The following is a 17,839-nucleotide window of genomic DNA, read 5'->3' as shown; positions in this document are numbered from 1 at the left end:
CCCCTTTGTCTCTCCACATATACGGATATTTTAACCATCCGGACGGATCAACTCCTGAGGAATTCACCCCCACCCTATCCTGATATTTTTGTGAGACTTTTATTTACGACTATTTATTCTAGTGGACTATACCCTTTTTATTGGAACGTTGTTTCTCTTATTTTTTTTACTGTTTTATTGGCGCAGCCTTGCCTGTCTTTTTACTATGAAATATGCTGGCATTTATTTTTTGCTATAAAATACAAAGTTCCACCACACCTATAAATAGATTGATTGTACTTATTGTTACGGTAATACAGGATTTAGCCATGTTCAACATTAAGTTCTATTATTCCATTCTAAAAGAAAAACCTAATATATTTTGTTTACTTGCATAGTCTAAAGATTCTGGACTATTTTTTAACCACTTTTTTTTTTTTTTTTTTTTTTTAACAAGCACTGACCAATGACTTTAATGAGAAGATCTGCCACTTAGCACAATAAATCTAATTAGTCAGTGTGTGTGGTCTAAGCTACTGCTCCCTTTAATTATAGCTCTTAAATCGAATCTCTATGTTGTATAAACCAGAGGACCCAATAGTTCACTGCTCTGTAGAAAATGTTCCGTTTATGCTCATTGTTGGTGAAATTATGAAGGGCCTTACTGAAAAGGCTTTCACTTTCCTGCAGCCTCAAGTGTCACTCAACACACAGCACACTTCTTACCAAGACAATAAATATTATATAACAAAGCTCACATGCAAAGTGAATACAGATTGCCATGTTTAACAGACTGTTAATTGCACCAGTTGCAAGAATGAATATGTGCTCTCCTTTTCCTAATGTAATGTGATCAAGAGCCAGTAGAAATATTCCAGGTGAAATAAATCATGATCTCCCCTCCAAAAAATTTTTTTTAAAACCACATGCACACCTTCCAACTGTCCTACTTTTAGCAGGTTTCAGGTTTCTATTCTGCAATCACGACTTTGTTCCCCGATGTCTTGCTTCGCTTTTTGGAACACCAGGGAACTATTCCCAGAAATGTAGCATGAGTGTGGCATTAGGACCATGCAGATAATGCCTAAACAAAAAACTCTTATTGGGTGGCCCTGCTTGACGGGCAGTCAGCCTTGCATGCATTCAGGTCAGGCTAAACTGCTATTCTTCAGACAGACAAGTTCTGGGCGCTGCCTTCTGGTGGCTTAAATTATATGAATTGCATCACTGGCCAACCCTCTTTTATACCACTCACCAGTGACCTGTAAAGCATGATGGTAACAATATATTGGGGACATTTATCAAAATGTTCTGTTCTAAAAAGTGGTCTAAAGAGTGGGCCAATCACAGTGGAAGCCTGGGGAACCAGCAGGCACATTTCATTAGTGAATCTTTACCTTTACATTTTTGCACTACTAAAAATCAGACACTACTTTGAATTATACATATACACATACTTGTACACAAAGCCTTTTTTTTTCCATGTATGGTTATGGAACCTAAACATATCAATGGCAATTTCACGAGTATAAATTATATTGTTTATGCACAATTTTGTGTAGTTATTCTTCATTTTATAATTTTGCACGACTGTGTAACACCATATAATTAATTTGCACAGCAATTTTTCATTTGAGTTACATTTTTATGTAGATAAAACAACTAACTTTGGTTGAAGCTCTTTAAACATTAGCAAGGTCCTCATGGACCTGGACTGGTAAGTCTTTATCAACCTGCCAATTTTCAGTGCAATCACCCGCTGTTAATACGCCATGGTAGTGGGCAGCTGCTCTTAATTGGCCAGTGGAGCGGATGGCTTTAATATGCTGCCTTGTAAGTCAGGGCAAGGCAAATTCCAGGAGCCAGGTCATCATGGCGACTAGGAATTTTGCCCTGGCACCTGGATGATTGTCAGCCCGAGGGAGCGCTTATATTCCTGCAGTTCTTGCTCGGATTCCTCGTGCACCCTGCTGTGATGCTGGGAGCTGAAATATGACATAACTCCAGCCCCCACATCAGTCAACAACACGCAAGGGAGCACAGGAAGAAGAGCTTAAAGATTACACAAGCCCCACTGGATCCAAGGGAAAGGATCAACACCAGCTCTCCCAAAAGGTAGGGGAGGCTGGTTTGACAGAAGTTAAAAGTGAAAAAAATAATTTGTGAGTGTGAGAAAAGGTGTGTGTCAGTATCAGTGGGTTTCTGTGTGTGCTTATGTCTGTCAGTGAGCCCTCCTATGATCACATGGGAAGGTGTTTTTACTGAACTTTTTTCCCACACAAGACATGGACAGTAATCCCCATGATGCTCGGCCAACAATTAGTAATGTCACAAACTTCTGAAATGCCACATTTTGCTCAATTTCTGTGACTTTTGCTAGTTTATCATAAAGGGAAATGTTCCACAAATATCTACTATAATTATCAATCCTATTGAATGCAATTCCATATATGCTATGGACTTCCATTCCCCATAATGCTCATCCAGTGTAGTCAAAGAGAGGAGAAAATTAAAAAATGTGTGTGTGGGGTCAGGCGGGGGGGGGGGGGGGGGGGGGACGACGGGGGTTAGAGTCATTGACACTTCGTTCACCCATGTTCCCTGCAGCCTCTGCTGTGAGCTCTACCCTAACTAGGAAGTAACCAATATCTGTCAGAAAAATTCTAGTTTGCCCAAAAACAGTAAGCATATTCCATACATCACTTCCATGCAGTGGTTTAATGGATATGTATTTCCATTAACACTTAACAGTAGCTCCATTCATCAAACAAGATAAATTAATCTCCTACTTAAGCACACAGTAGCTGCTATTAACTTACTGATCGCTCCATCCATAGTTTCCATGAATGGAGACATAAATTCGGACATGGCTCAACCTCCTTCACAGCTGCAAATCTGGTAAAGAGCACACCATTTGAGTTGCCGCACAGTATACAAGTACTTAGAGAATTAGAAGACAGCAGAATACGCTTCCGCATGTGATATCACCAAACGAGGATGGGGGCTTATAGCTGCATTTATAGCAAACTGCTTCCAAGAACACATTGACAGAGGACTTTCTTGCTCCATAATCTATCCAGTGAATGCAGTGTTTCTCAGTTCTTGGCGTGAAGTTACAGCCACAACATATTTTTATACAATAAATTCACTTATTTATTCATACTGTGCAATTAAACTTAGACCGGTTATGTCCATCATGTTAATGCCCACAAAGGGCAGTACTGCTCAAAATTGTTGAAAAGCATGTTGAAACTGCAGTGTGCACAATAAGGTCCTCAATATGTGGCTGTAATATCTTGGCTTCAGACCAAGTTCCAAGAATGAAGTGCTCAGAAAACAAACCTGAACTTGGTGACCTATTTTCTGTGAATGTAATGGAGAATCCAGGGGACCTCTAAAAGGAAATCACTGTTCTTCAACAGTGAAGATCAAGTTTAAAGAATTTTAACAAACATATGTAGAAAATGTAAAATTTAGACTATTCTGTCTCTTTGGAAAGAAAATATTAACTTAATTTTGAAATATCAGTAATGCAATGTTAATGTTCTCATTAACTAAACCTGTCATTGCTTTTGTTTTGCATATAAGTGTTGTCTATTATGCGGCATGCAATATATACCACATATTCAAAGAGGCAGTCACCTTCCAGAAGGTTGAGCACCCCTGTGTTAATTTTGCATGTCTGTATTAGCAACTGACATCTTGACCATTTTGTAAAAGCACAAAAATTGTTCTTCCACTCATGTCTACAATGAACAAAAGCAAATACTTGATGAGTAAAAAAAAAAAAATAATGGTGTGAAAAAATACTATAAATAAAACTTTGACAATTACACATTGAACTATGCAGAAAGCTAAACCATTTTAAAGCACTGATGTAAATGAAAAATATATACATATAAAAGGAAACCAGCATAACCATCCTTATCGATCTAAAAACAGTAACATTTGCACAGACAAGTGTAGACCTCTCCAAGGCCAGTAAGGCTCCACCATGTAAGGTGCCTCTTTCATTTTGGCATTTTGTTCTGTCGCTTTTGGCTTTTAATTGCAGTTTAACCCAAGGGGCAGCTTCACTCACCATAGGTGGAACGGTGAAAGGTGACATCAGCCTTACCACAGTTGCTCTCAAGCTACTCACAGCACAATTCACAAAACCAGGAACATGGCTGTTTGAAATGATCTTCCAAACCACTATCCAGGCATGTGCAATGCTCAATTCTCCAGAACTGAGAAGAGCTGTTGTTGTCTGCATGCAGCATAGACAAGCACTACGCACACATAAGTTGGACAGGAAAGGAGCAAGTAAAATTCCTTGTTTGAGGTCTCCATACCTCACAAGTGTCTATTTCGGGTGCAAATTCCTCTTTGTCATGCTTACTTTGGCTGAGGAATCCTTTCAGACAAAAAGGGAACCTCTCCACACTCCTGGACTTACCTCTAGCAGTTCAAGCATCGGCCATTTAAGTTCCGACCTCACTTATGTCGCGGTGCCGACCTCTTACAATGTGACGACCACATGACGCAAATGACGCCACAGCCCGCTAAAACGTTGAAACTCGCCCGTTTTGGGGGCGTGGCTTAAAATTTCAAGATTCAGCCTATAAAAGACAGATTCAACCATAGTTCTTTGGCCAGTTGTAGTTCTACTTACAGGTCCCAACAGTGCTTTGCTTTTCTGTGTATTTTGTGTTTTGACCTCGGCTTTCTGACTATTCTCCTTTCTGTATTCCTGACCCGGCTTTGGTATCTCGCTTCTGTGATTTCTGGTTCCCTTGACTGCTTGTATTCCCAGATTCTGTGACTTCTGGCTCCCTCAACCATGGCTTGTCCCCGACCATTCTTTATCTGTCTAACGTTAAGTCCAGCCATTCTAGGGCCCGATATACTTTCCTCTATTACATCCTGCGTGTTGGGTTTCTAAGGGATCCTGACACTCTTTCCCTCTTTTCTATACTAATGTCTCTCTTTTCTAGGAGCTCCATATTGGTGGGATGCCTAAATGTATAACATAGCTTACACTTACACTAAAATTAAAATGTCCCTCTTTGTTAATTTGAAATGTTGGTAATTATCGTTCACTGAAACAAAATTCATTAACATAACAGAACTATAAGCCAGCTCAAGGACTAAAATGATAGACTTAAAAGCTGCGGAATGGGGGGGGGGGGGGGGGCGGGGCCAGACCACCAAGATGGACGGTTGCAGGAAAGCTCAGCTCCTGAAAACTTCAACCAATTAAGCCAGTAAACAAAGCTTCTCGACGAATCCAACTACCGACCACTGCGATCCTCGATATGCCAGGGCTACCAGATCCTAGGAGAGGCTTGCTCCTGGAGTTTTAGCCCCTCGGAGGTGAGATCTCCGCCGACCCAAGCGGGGACTTATCCGGCGGTGAGTGGAGTGGACGGCCGCTGCCCCACTATACTGCCTAATGGTGCCTGACAGGCACTCTGAGCCTCATGGACCCGGCCCTGTCCCCCCCCCCTCTGGACCGGGGGGGGGTGATCCCGGTCCTCACCCCATAGCCGCACTCACAACGTGGCAGCTAAGACCCGGCAACAGAGCCATACCACTACACAGGCCCAAGGCCCACACCTAAAATGGCAGAGACCATGTGCAGGTTAACTAACTTGCAGAGCCCAAAGCAGCCCGACGATTCCTGCTGACCTGACACTTACCGCAGCCAGCAACAACACAACTACTCAGGGCTCCCACTAAACATTTGCCTCCCGAGGCAGACGGAAGTAGAGGAGGAGAAACATTAAACAAGCGGCGGCATCACAGCACCCGCCATCGGCAGCCTACCCAAAGGTACCTGCCCTCAGAGGGATCCAGAGAGCTGACACCCAGGGCAAAAAGCTGCACACACCCCTGCTTACCGTACGAAGCCTCCTTCCCAGCAGCCCTGGAACCGCGATGCACTCAGACCACAGACACGCAGAAGGAAAGTGCTACATGCATGGAAGGCGCGGAATGTACCGTTGCTCGGGAGTCACTAGGCACACATGCCCCACATCCACTCGGCACAAGCTCAACGACCCTGAACAACTAGGACCTGGGCCCCACTCATGTGCCGCCTGCAAAGAGCATTCCCGAGATGCAGCATGAGGACCTATGGGGTAAAGAAATCCTACAGCTTCCATGGACACTGCTCATAAAGCAAACGCAGTAACATCTAACATGGTTTATCCTATTATGCTTAGTTAAAGACTTATGTACTCTATGATATCACAGAAACGTATGTATGCCTCTTTAACACTGCTGATCCCTCACATAACTCGAAGACACACTAGAATTGTTATACACTATGCCTCACCTAATCGGATGTGCCATGGAAATGTATGCATGCCTATTTAACCCGGCAGTTCTCTACACTTAAATCGATGTCACACTAGTATTGTTTCACTTAATGCCGTAACTAACCCTCTATGCTATAGAAATGTAGAAATGTATGCATATCTCTTTGACTCGCATTAAGGTTATTCTTTACACGGAGACAAAATAGAAATGTTAACCAAGTTCATAAAAAGAAAAATTGTGCAATCAAATCTGCCACTACTTAACATGATTACACCTGTATATGCTGTTGTGGCATTTGAAAAAGTTTGCTTACATTAAAAGGTAGATGTGTAAAAACCCTTAAATCTAATGTCAGCAAGTAAATATGTCTCAGTCTCCCAAAATCTTATATCAGAGCTGACATAAAAGCTAACCTTGTGATTAATCTACGTTATTACATAAAAATGTGCAATGTTATTTTATGCTACACAATTGTTCTTCTATGATGTCTAATGAGCTTGCTAACCGGTTATATTGTGCACATGAAAGCTACCATTTGAGCAATCGCTAACTAACCCATGCACCCATTTCTTAAACAATTGCTTGTATTGCTATGTTTACTTGACATTTAAATAAAAAAAAAAAAAGATGGCAGTCTTTTGTAGGAGTGTACAGATTCCCCCTGGAATAATAAGGAAGGGGGAACATGACTGCTGCCCAAGATTGTGGGATGGGGGTTGGCGCTTCAGTTCGGATTCAGGCCACTGGTCAGCTGTTTTGCCCGGTCAGGTTGCTGCGGGAGTTCTTGGAGGTACGTGGGAGGACAGCAGGGTCATTGTTTAGGCACCAGGATGGGTCCGCACTCAGTCGATTTCAATTCGCCAGAGTGCTTCGGACGAGCGTGCAAAACATTGGCTTGTCTCCCGGATGTTACACTATGCACTCCTTCAGGATTGGGGCGGCTACTCAGGCTAGTATACTGGGTCTTCCATCAGAGGATCTCAAGCGGTTGGGCCGATGGCAATCAGGCCGGTTCCAGCTCTATGTGCGCCCTCACTTGCTTTAGGCCAGCGGCGCAGCGTAGTTATGGTTTTGTTGTTTTGTTGTAGGTTCTTCCCCGCGTTTCGGATGGATCATTGGACATTCTTTTGTGTATTGGGCAGCTAGACGGGCAGAGAATAGACCCTATGGCCGGAACCTTGGTTTTCCATACGAAATAGCGAGGGTACGTTGGAGGGGTATTCGGGGGCTGTTTTGGGACGGGTTATATGCAGAGCTGGTTCAGCTCAGGCGCTACGTGTCAGGGCCGATTACCCTGGTTGTTCACGTGGGCGGGAACGATGTCGGGCGGCGACGGTCGGTGGACCTGGTGCAAGCGATGCGGCATGACGTGGCCCGCTGTGTCGCGTTGTTCAGGGACCTGACCCTCGTCTGGTCCGAGATTGTGCCCCGCCCGGTCTGGCGAACCGAGGGAAAAGGCAAGGCCTTGGAGCGCTATAGGCGGAAGGTCAATATAACCATGGCCCGGTTTGTACGCCGCCTGGGTGGGTTTGTAGTGAGGCACGTTGAATTGGAGGGGGACAATGATGCACTCATGAGGCGGGATGGGGTGCACCTGTCCCCCATTGGGCTGGACATTTTTAACACGGGCCTGCAAGCAGGAATTGAGGAGGCGCTGTCGGTGGGGGGGCGCGATGCCCGCGCAGTGTAGTGCGCGATGAGGGGCATCGCGGTGGCGATTTCCCTGGACAGCGCAGAGGAAGAAAGGACATTGGGGAGACGACAGCCGGCACGGAGCTGATGGCGAGGAGCTGGCTGTCGAGGCTCATGGTATCGAAGGTGTGAGAACTGCCTGTTGGGCAAACACCCAACAGCTGGCAGGTTTTGGACTGAGCAAATTGTTAAGTGAAATAAAGCTGTGGCCGTTGCCCTTATCCACAAGAACCAGGTGTCACGCGTGTTATTGGGGGGCAGCGGGTTGATGGTTGGGTATGGTTGGGTCAGCAGTCAAGATTCCCCCTGGAATAATAAGGAAGGGGGAACATGACTGCTGCCCAAGATTGTGGGATGGATTAATAAAAGATACAATGTTGCTAAGACTTGGGGTTTCTTAAGGAAGGGGAGAGGGAGGGGACTTACCAGTCGGCAGGATCAGTTGAGGGCTCCTGACTGTTTTCCCACCCCCTCCCTGTTTCTGGTGTTGTGGTTTGTGTCTCGTGCTGTGGTTTTGTGTTGTCACAGCTTGGCGGTTTCCCTGGACAGCGCAGAGGAAGAAAGGGCATTGGGGAGACGACAGCCGGCACGGAGCTGATGGCGAGGAGCTGGCTGGCGAGGCTCATGGGATCGAAGGTGTGAGAACTGCCTGTTGGGCAAACACCCAACAGCTGGCAGGTTTTGGACTGAGCAAATTGTTAAGTGAAATAAAGCTGTGGTCGTTGCAATTATCCACAAGAACCAGGTGTCACGTGTGTTATTGGGGGGCAACGGGTTGATGGTTGGGTATGGTTGGGTCAGCAGTCATGCATTCCATCTTGTTTTCATCAACTTGTATTACCCCACAGTGCCTCCTCTTTTTCTTCTGTATCCCATAAAGCAAATGCCATAATAAAAGAAAGGATTTACAAAAAAACAAACAAAAAAGCTGCGGAATGCAGGGTTTGCTCTGTACCATAACATTTGCAATTAGGTGTTTAGACTGACCCGTTAAGCAATCAGAATATCTGGTATAACATTGCAAAAGAGCATGAGCTTCGCACATATTTATTGGGGTGGTGGATACATCTAACCCCACTCCCCTTATGTAATTAATGATGTATAGGATTAATTGGCATACTCCCCCAGGAGATCAAGCGAATCCACCACGCGGTGGAGGACAGCAAATTAAAACCACTAGTCAAACTTACAAAACAGCCCTAACGCCACCTTCCTGATACAATTCAGATACGCCCAGTTAAGGGACTACGTTAACAAGATCCCACAACAACCCGACATATGCATGAGACCTTACCTCATTTGAACTCATCTGCCAGGATCCTGACCCCTTGCCCCCCTGGCATTTCCTACCTATACACTACTCTCTAACAACAGCAGAAGCTCCCTCCTCCCTAATTTGTTCTTGAAATGGGGGTTAGCTTTAAAGGAGACATACACTGAAGAACGATGGTACAAGATGTGCCATAGCCAGTAAGACCCAAGAAACGGCCTTTAAGATCCTTTCTTGGTGGTATGTGACACCAAACCACCTCCAGAAGACAAACCCTGACTTAGACGGCAAGTGCTGGAGGTGCAAGGGGTCACCGGGCTCCCTTGTTCACATTTGGTGGGAGTGCCCGATCATACCAAGGTTTTGGAGACACGTTATATCAAGTGTTAGTCTATTCACGGACAAACCATCGCCTTTCCATCCAGCCGTTTACCTTCTCCACCACACAACAACACCCACATCTCAATACAAACAATCTTTGACTATTCACATCCTTTCATTAGCCAAACATCTCATACACCTGCATTGGAAAAGGGACATAATGCCGCCAATGTCACTTTGGTTCACAAGGATGGAGGAACTGAGGGCATTGGAGGACTTAAGGTTCACCGCACAGGACAGGCTTATACGGACATCTGGACATCATGGCTAATCACGCACCTGACCCCCGAATTTCACAACCAACAGATCAAGGAACCAGCTGCAATATAAAATTAAGAACCAAAAATGACAGGTTTGTTCACCTGCATAGACCCCTGACCCTGGGGGTGGAGAGGAGCCTTGGCACACTGAGCACAGCGTCTCCCCATCCTTCCCTATCCCTCTCTACCCCACTCCCCACACCCCCCCCCCCCACTCCTTTCCCTTCCCCTCCATCATATTCCCACTCTCCCCTCACTTTCCTCCATGACCTCAACCCATCCCAGATCAATCAAGTTTCAGAATATTACATATTACAATAGGGTACAATATTCCAAAAAAAATTTAATTAATATTAAATATACATACATACACACATATACAGATATACAGGTGATACTGGAAAAATTAGAATATCGTGCAAAAGTGCATTTATTTCAGTAATGCAACGTAAAAGGGGAAACTAATATATGAGATAGACGCATTACATGCTAAGCAAGATAGTTCAAGCCGTGATTTTTCATAAGTGCCATGAAAACCCCAAATCCACAATCTCAGTAAATTAGAATATTGTGAAAGTTGCAATATTCTAGGCTCACAGTGTCCCATTCTAATCAGCTAAGTAAGCCATAACGCCTGCAAAGGGTTTCTGAGCCTTTAAATGGTCTCTCAGTCTGGTTCAGTAGGAATCACAATCATGGGGAAGACTGCTGACCTGACTGTTGTGCAGAAAACCATCATTGACACCCTCCATAAGGAGGGAAAGCCTCAAAAAGGTAATTGCGAAGGAAGTTGGATGTTCCCAAAGTGCTGTATCAAAGCACATTAATAGAAAGTTATGTGGAAGGGAAAAGTGTGGAAGAAAAAGGTGCACAAGCAGCAGAGATGACCACAGCCTGAAGAGAATTGGCAGGAAAAGGCCATTCAAATGTGTTGGGGACTTTCACAAAGAGTGGACTGAGACTGGAGTCAGTGCATCAAGAGCCACCACACACAGACAGATCCTGGACATGGGCTTCAGATGTCGTATTCCTCTTGTCAAGCCGCTCCTGAACAACAACCAACGTCAGAAGCGTCTTACCTGGGCTAAATAAAAAAACAGACCTGGTCTGTTGCTCAGTGGTCCAAAGTCCTCTTTTCTGATGACAGCAACTTTTGCATCAATCTCATTTTCCAGCAGGACTTGGCACCTGCCCACACTGCTAAAAGCACCAAAGCCTGGTTCAATGACTGTGGGATTACTGTGCTTGATTGGCCAGCAAACGCGTCTGACCTGAACCCCATAGAGAATCTATGGGGCATTGCCAAGAGAAAGATGAGAGACATGAGACCGAACAATGCAGAAGAGCTGAAGGCTGCTATTGAAGCGTCCTGGTCTTCCATAACACCTCAGCAGTGCCACAGGCTGAAAGCTTCCATGACACGCCACATTGAATTACTGCAAAAGGGACCCAAACCAAGTACTGAGTCCATATGCATCCTTATACTTTTCAGAGGTTCAATATTGTTCTATGCACACTCCTTGTTTTATTGATTGCATATAATATTCTAAGATTGTGGATTTGAGGTTTTCATGAGCTGTAAGCCATAATCATCGCACTTATGACAAATCACGGCTTGAACTATCTTGCTTTGCATGTAATGCATCTATCTCATATATTAGTTTCCCCTTTTATGTTGCATTACTGAAATAAATAAACTTTTGCACGATATTCTAAGTTTTAGAGTATCACCTGTATAACTAACCCATAATAGGTAATAAATATAGTCAACCATGACAGGTGCATTCTGTATTGAGGTATGTTGCCATAATTAGCTTAAAAGATTTTATATTGAATGAAGATTTGACTGTGTCCCTGAGGTTATTCCATAATTGCGGTGCTATGTAGAAAAATGAGGATCGAGCCACTTTAGTTTTGTATTGCGGTATGCTAAATAAAGTGCTGGTATTGGACTGGAGGTGGGAACAGTTAGGGAGAGCATTCTACTCAGATAGAGTTGGAGCTACCCAGAAAAGCTCTTATGCACAAGGCAGGAAAGATGAAGAGTGTGTCGGGATTCCAGCGATAGCCAGTTTAGCTCCTTTAACATGTCACAATAATAATAATGTCAGGTAATTACATTATAGTACTAAGAGGCAGAACGAATTATATAACGTATTGTGTTTATGAAGGTGGGTTTGCGATGCAAGTCCATACACTACATCCCCACAATCATTTGTTGCACTATTGGTTTCCTTACTGCAGGGCTTAGGCAGGGTTTGTTTCTGAACAGGGCACCTCGTTTTGGATAAAGTTTGGAAGAGATCTTTTTCAATTTGAAAGCCAAAGGATAGATTGGGGCATAAAATCTATAGCAACATACCTACAAATTTGAAAGAACAGACTGCAGTCAGTTTGCTATTTGAATTTGTTCTGATCAGATATATGAAAAGATTCAGTAGGAAGCGGTATTTAAAAGTCATGTTTTAGTTACTTTAATTAAGGACATAACTTCAAAAGGGAATCATGACATGTCACACATGTCATGTGTCCTTAAGGGGTTAAACTGGTAGCTTTCAATTCATAGGCTTCACTAGTAAAGAAGCTGTGCCAAAGGAACTCTGGGAAAATAGATTGGGACCCAGTAAGTTATGGCAGCATTTATCATATATCCTACACCACAGGTCCCTGTAATACCAGCAAACTCCCTGATGACAACACAGATTGTCCTGTGTAGAACTTATTTTTCATGCATTTTAATGATTAATTTTCTATACATGTATTAACATCGCTCGCGACAGTGTTTTGGAAATTAAGTAAATTAATGAAATGTTGGAAATGAATACCAGCTTCCACATTCCTTTGTGTATGTCTCACCTTGTAGAGAATAGATATAAAATAAGTCACCTTTACCAACATGTCACATCATTTCTTTCAATTTCTCTCCTTCTACCTATAAGCATGCCAGATGTGAGTTAAAACGTAGGAAACACTAGGACAACTAGGCTAGCAACTTTTGGCCAGGGAGAAAATACAAACTCAGATCTCTGAGAGGAAGGTCCTACTGATACAGTACATACGATATGTGGATTTTACAAATGGAGGCTGCCGGAGTTGTCTCATCACATGACCCTATAAAATATATCAGTATGACCACCAAATTAAGCACGCAGTCAATATTTTATTTTTCAAGTAGTGCCCCTGGGGTATACGGTCTATCCCTGCAGTTTCAGCAGTGTAAATGTTGGCTTTTCTGAACAAAGATTGATTATCTCAGCTAGCGAGGCAGGGAAACAAGGGCTAAAAGGTAAGTAAATGACTTGTTTTTTCCACATGGGGGAGGACAGGTCACCTAAATAGTTAGTAGAACACTATATCATCAGGAATACATGTGTGTATTCCTAAGGTTATTTACTTCTAAAGGTTATATTATTTTAACAGTAACATTTCATCATATTTTATATGATATCCTAAAAGTGCTTGGAGACAATGTTTTTTAGATTTTTAACTCTGGTTAAAAAAAATATGGTGAGTTCCTGTGATTTATTAGAACTGAGATATTCGTCCTCCAATAATATTGCCCAATATCTTCTTAATATTAAATTATCACTGTAGACACTATAACAGCCCTACCCCCCAAAAGATCATATTTTTAGCTTTAGCTTTAGCTTTTAGCTTTAGCTTTTAGCCACATCTTCAAGCCCTCTAGATATGAGAATCGGGACTTCCTGGCTCTCATACCGTGACATACCATGACGTCATGAATGCGCAGTGCCGTCATGGTCTGCCATAAAGAATCACTGTATGTAGTGATTATCTATGGCCAAATTATAGGCCATATCTCAAACATGATGCTGGAGAAGGTAAACAGCACCGAGGGAGCCTCAGCACTGGAAAATGTAAGTAAAAAACATTTAATATTTTTCTGTTGAACGGTATATAAATTACTTTGTGACACAGGCTTAAAATAGACATACGTCCATCTCACATCTGCTTTCGCTGTTGATCCAAAACAAGGCATAAAATATATTTTTTTAAATAAAAATAAAAAATAAACTGTTTGAAGAGGCAGTCACCTAAATAGTTAAACACTATATGTGTTTGTATTCCTGACACTATAGTGTTCCTTTGAATAAAGTATAGCAGAATTACTACAATTCTGAAAAGGCAAGGTGAGGGACGCATCCCAGATGCCAGTAGAAGCACCATAATATAACTACGGTAAGCAAATATGCACCAAATCATTAGAGGAAACTAGGCTTATGTTTATTCAGACAACTAACCATAAGTCATTTAGCCATGTGCTCAGGCAAATTAATCTAATTAACCGAGTCAGCGATTATCTCACTGAGCCTCAGTGTGGATGTCTTTAAACCACAATCCGTAAGACATTTGAATATAGGTTCCAACCATTGTATTTTCTACCACTTAAGTTGAATTCAGATAAATTATCCCAATCTAAATGCAAAACACTGCCTTTTTGCACCTTTTGTTGCAAATGCTATAGAATTTTTCATTTACTTGTATTAAAGGGGACGTCTAGAGACCATAACAACTTTAAAAAAATCTAAGTTGTTATGGTTCCAGCAGGTCCCTGCGCCAGCTTACCGTAACAGGTTCAACCATTCTTCTCTCCAGTGCTGTTTAGCACGGTAAGCATCAAACAGGGGCATTGCTGATTGGTTGAGTGAGTCAGCTGACACTAAGCGAATCATTAGCTCTAGGTCCTAAAAATGGCTTGAGAAATATACGTATGTTTCTCAAGCTATTTTGTCAGCTAAAATTGATTAAAACAGTTTTATCCAGAGTGTTCCTATTAGTTCACTTTTTTTTCCTTCACATTTTAGACATGCTACGACAGCCTCAATTAGAAATAGTATGAGAAATTAGTAGTGAATAATATTGAAAATTATTTTATTATTTGGAGAGAAAAAATAAAATGTATACCTCTCCATAGGTACACTTGCACTTGAGAAGGTGACACTTAAAGGCTTACTCTACAATCCATAAGCACTAGTGTTTTGAAGTGGTCATGGTGCTTGCAGTCTGAATGTGCAATGTTTCAGTTGAAACGCTGCAAATAAATATTGGGTCTACCTGTCTGAAATGTAAGTGTAATGGTAGCATAATTTGGGATGCCATTAGCTGGCCTGGAAAAAGAGTTCCAGGCTGGCTAATGTCAATACAGTGCATATTTCTACGAACTGAGAGGCATTTGTTGGCTAAAGAAACACTCAGCTGATGCTCTCAGCCAATGAATGAGTTACAGCATCAGGCTTCGGCAGCTCTGCATAAGCAGCTTATTTATTACTGGAGGCTAGGGTACTGCCAACATTATAACCACTACAGTGGGCTGTATTGTTTATGATGCTTGAAGTAACCATCATGCCAATTCTAACTTTTGCTTTTTTTTTTTAAAGAGCATGCAATTCTATCTATACATTTTGCTTGGAAATGTGCAAGTAAATTTATAGATTGGGAGAAAACCCCATTTAAAAAGTGGCCTTTCTCCCACCTGTCAATCAAGAGTTGAGTGACAGGGAGAGCAGAAGAGACACAGGCAGTCCTGCTCTCAAAGTAACCACAGCACAACAAATTGTCTTGCGATGAGTGAGATAGTGCATTATCCCCACAACAATCGCTACTGACAAAACTTGACAGTTGTAGCTACGCCTTTTGTCAAGTTTGGTATTTACCAAAGTAAAAACAAAGTAGATCTTACTCTGCTTTATAAGATTGTTTGATTGTCAGCCTTTAAAAATAGGATATTTAGTAAGTGCTCAGTTTTTATTTATTTTTATTTGGGGGGGGGGGGGGAGGGTTAGGGGGGGTGAAAGAGCCAGGTTTACCAATTCTCTTAATTCTACAAAAATGTTTTCCCTGCCAATAGTGATGCAGACAAAGATCTTGGGGCTATTCTCAAATAGAAACTCTAGCTTCCATTCATTTCTTCTAACTCTTGAAACCTTGATTACTGCAAAAATAGCCCAAATATTTATTGCATGATTTAATGCACGTGTATTATGTCTAGGGAATCTTTACTTTTTTGGAGACAAAAACAGGGACTGTTTTGGGTCCATTGACTACATCCGTCATCACGAAGAACTCTTTAGGATAGGATCCCCCGTACAAAACAAAAAATGACCAAACACGTGCCTTCCACGAGTATAATTAAACATGCTAGAATCATAGAGGTTGTCCCCTTGTCTGGCATTAAAATAATATAGAAGGAAGAGTTGACGATTGCAGTTTCCATTTTTGTTATCTACAAACAGAAACTTGGTTTGTTAATTCAAGAATTACAGTTAACCAACCCAAAATGTGATATATATCACTTCTATGCAAGATCATAACTAGCCTATTATGTTTGGAAAAGAAGAAAAAAAAACCTGAGTAAACAAATAATGTCATGCTTCTTCTAGATAAGAATCATAGCAGGATTACGGTATATCACAAGAACAATCCAGGTAGAGCCACCTGTGCATACTAGCATGTGGAATTAACAAGGGTCAGATTTGGTACCCAGCTGTCAGGCAGCAGTACAATAGTAAAAGCCATGTCATCCCTAAAATGATCTCTCACACGGTTTAACCCGAGATTAAGTTGCATCAAACTCAGCCTCTCAGATGTATTACATGTTGCATCCACAGGCTGCAACACAGCTTGTACCTTCCACCAAGTCAGCATCACACTTAGTAACAGTTGCTGGTACACACTCTGATGCAGTGGTGGCCTCCAAGGAAGACAACATAGCTGTTGCAGAACTACAACAAACGTTCTATTGTGAAACTGGAGAATGGCAAAGCTCCATAGGAGTTGCAGTCCTCCAACAGCAGGAAATGTACATTCTGGCAACCTTTGATCAAGTCTGATGCGTTCATCTACCCCAACAGAAAATATAAACAAGACTCCTCTACCTATGGAAAGTCCAGGGACTGATACCTATTGTCAGGGTGCAGATCTCCCCCAAACCCTGAATTAAACTTGGGCCTCTGACACTTTTTCTGTCTGCAGCAGAAGCAGCTCCTCCCCGACTCCTAGAGAGAAAAAAGCTCCATCTGCAACACTAACTCTCCCATCCTTCACTTGCCTCCCCTCCCACCCCCTCAGCTGCCCCTGACGATGTGTATGCTGATGGGTGTTTTTTTTTCTTATGCAGAGCAGATGAAAGGGTCTTACCTCCCCCTGCAGTGTGTCTGCGCACATAGGCTCCTTAGCCTAGGACTGGCAGCCGTTCCCTCTCTCTCCTCCACCCCTCTGTGAGCAGCTTAGCCAGGATCTCCCTCTGACAGCCAGAGAGAAGACAACTTCTACAGGGAGGTGTGAGGAGGAGGGAGAGAGATTGCGTGCCCATCCCTGGCACTCCTATTTACAGACTACACTGACACCTAGTGGCTGGATGTGTTAACTGCAGCAGTTTCTACATTTGACAGCTCTGCAGTGACCATGGATGGACTGGATACATTTGTGTTATTATTTTAAAGAAAGAGAGAGATATGAGAGCACTCATTGAATTTGCAAAAATGGTGTATTAGAAGTTAGCAAGCAGTAACAATTGATTGTCACTACTTGCTGACTTCTAATACACATTTTTTGCAACTCCAATGAGTGCTCTCATCTTGCATCTCTACATATTAGGATGTGTAGCACCGTGGTAAATATTATCATATATTTTTTTTGTATTTGGGCAGAGTGCCATAAACTCTTTATCATTGTATATATATATATATATATATATATATATACACAGACACACACACGTGCACACACACACACACGTACGTCCGGGTCAAGTACACTTACAATGCAGGAGAAGGTTTATGTCTTTTTTTTTTTCTCCAGTGTATCGTAGTTATTTCCATTGAAACCTTTCAGCATATTGGGTAATTTTGTATTTAACCCCTTAAAGCGGCACTGTCATGCCGAATCCCGTTTTTTTTTTAACCCCCCTCCCGCCTCCACTACATCCAATTGA

The 17,839-nt window shown here is 42.5% G+C and overlaps 1 protein-coding gene across 1 annotated transcript in view; it reads right to left on the bottom strand.

Annotated features, from left to right (window-relative positions):
- LDLRAD4 (low density lipoprotein receptor class A domain containing 4) overlaps positions 1-17,108 on the bottom strand; it is a 585,185-nt gene extending 568,077 nt beyond the window's left edge. Inside the window, exon 1 of the mRNA XM_063451607.1 lies at positions 17,044-17,108. The gene's annotated coding sequence lies outside the window, so the exon portion shown is untranslated. The remainder of the gene's footprint in view (positions 1-17,043) is intronic.
- Between the last annotated feature and the right edge of the window lie 731 nt (positions 17,109-17,839).

The sequence above is a fragment of the Pelobates fuscus genome, chromosome 4, assembly GCF_036172605.1.
Source record: "Pelobates fuscus isolate aPelFus1 chromosome 4, aPelFus1.pri, whole genome shotgun sequence".
Classification (NCBI taxonomy): domain Eukaryota; kingdom Metazoa; phylum Chordata; class Amphibia; order Anura; family Pelobatidae; genus Pelobates; species Pelobates fuscus.
Note: the sequence above shows the minus strand (reverse complement) of the source record. Positions and strands in the feature narration are given on the sequence as shown.